Source organism: Penaeus monodon, chromosome 32 (genome assembly GCF_015228065.2).
Source record: "Penaeus monodon isolate SGIC_2016 chromosome 32, NSTDA_Pmon_1, whole genome shotgun sequence".
NCBI lineage: Eukaryota > Metazoa > Arthropoda > Malacostraca > Decapoda > Penaeidae > Penaeus > Penaeus monodon.
In genome coordinates, this window is record NC_051417.1 from 12,158,090 (window position 1) to 12,159,152 (window position 1,063).

Below are 1,063 nucleotides of genomic sequence, written 5' to 3' on the forward strand. Positions count from 1 at the left end.
CCCCTTCAGAAACATTTGGATTTCTAGCTATTACCATTTTTGAGAGAGATCGCAAGATATCTCAGGAAGAATGTGTGGCGCTGTTCTAGCTTTGTAGTTTATTAAGAAAATAAAACAGGGTTAATGACTTCATACTTGCAGCAGCAAAGGCAAAAAGGATATCTTAATGTAGTGGTGATAAATGAGTTGCACTCTAACTTTGTAAAAGGAGTTAACACTTGCGTGCATTTGGTGACAATCACGGTGACTTATTTGTCTATGAAATGTCGGGTTTGCATGTGGGAGATCTAATTGTAAGAATGTTAATCCGCTGAAGATCAAGTTAATTATCACAATAAAACAGACAATCGAATGCTTTTAAATTGAATACTGATTACTGTTTACACTCGTGTGAAACGCTTCTGCTCAACGATATAATGTGCACTTGTCACATTATAAGTATGATTGTAGCTGTAGATTTTTGTAGTTTCATCAAAAGCAGGTGGCAATAGAAAAGAGAAATATCAGCAGCGTTCTGAGTTTCTAAATTAATATCTAATGGGCGTATGTGCTGAGTGTGTCTGAAGTAAGTTTATATACTGATGAATATCGTGTAGTGTTTATGGTTATTGTTTGTAGAGAAGAAACTAACGTGATGTTTGGATAAGTTCTAATCAAATTACTCTAAGGGAATACATTAATAATGACTGAAGCTCTTCTGCATTTATAAAGAGATTTTTATTATCATCTGAGGCCGTATTACATATCCAATTCATTATGATATTGAACCCGTATATCATTTCCATTCATGTTAATTACTAGAACTCAAAAACGTCTGTCGATGTGAAATATTACGAACTATTGACATAAATTAATATGATTACTTCCACCCTATGTTCCTTATCGAAGATTGCTATTTTATATTCACGATCTAAAGGTAATTCGCAGAAGGCTTTGTCATTACATCATAATCTGTACAACTGTGTGCTATTAAGTGCTGCCTCGGCCTGACGGTCGTTCTAACTGATGATAAGCTCAATAGTTTCCTTTCTTCCATTGTGAAACCAAATCCAGTGGTGAACAG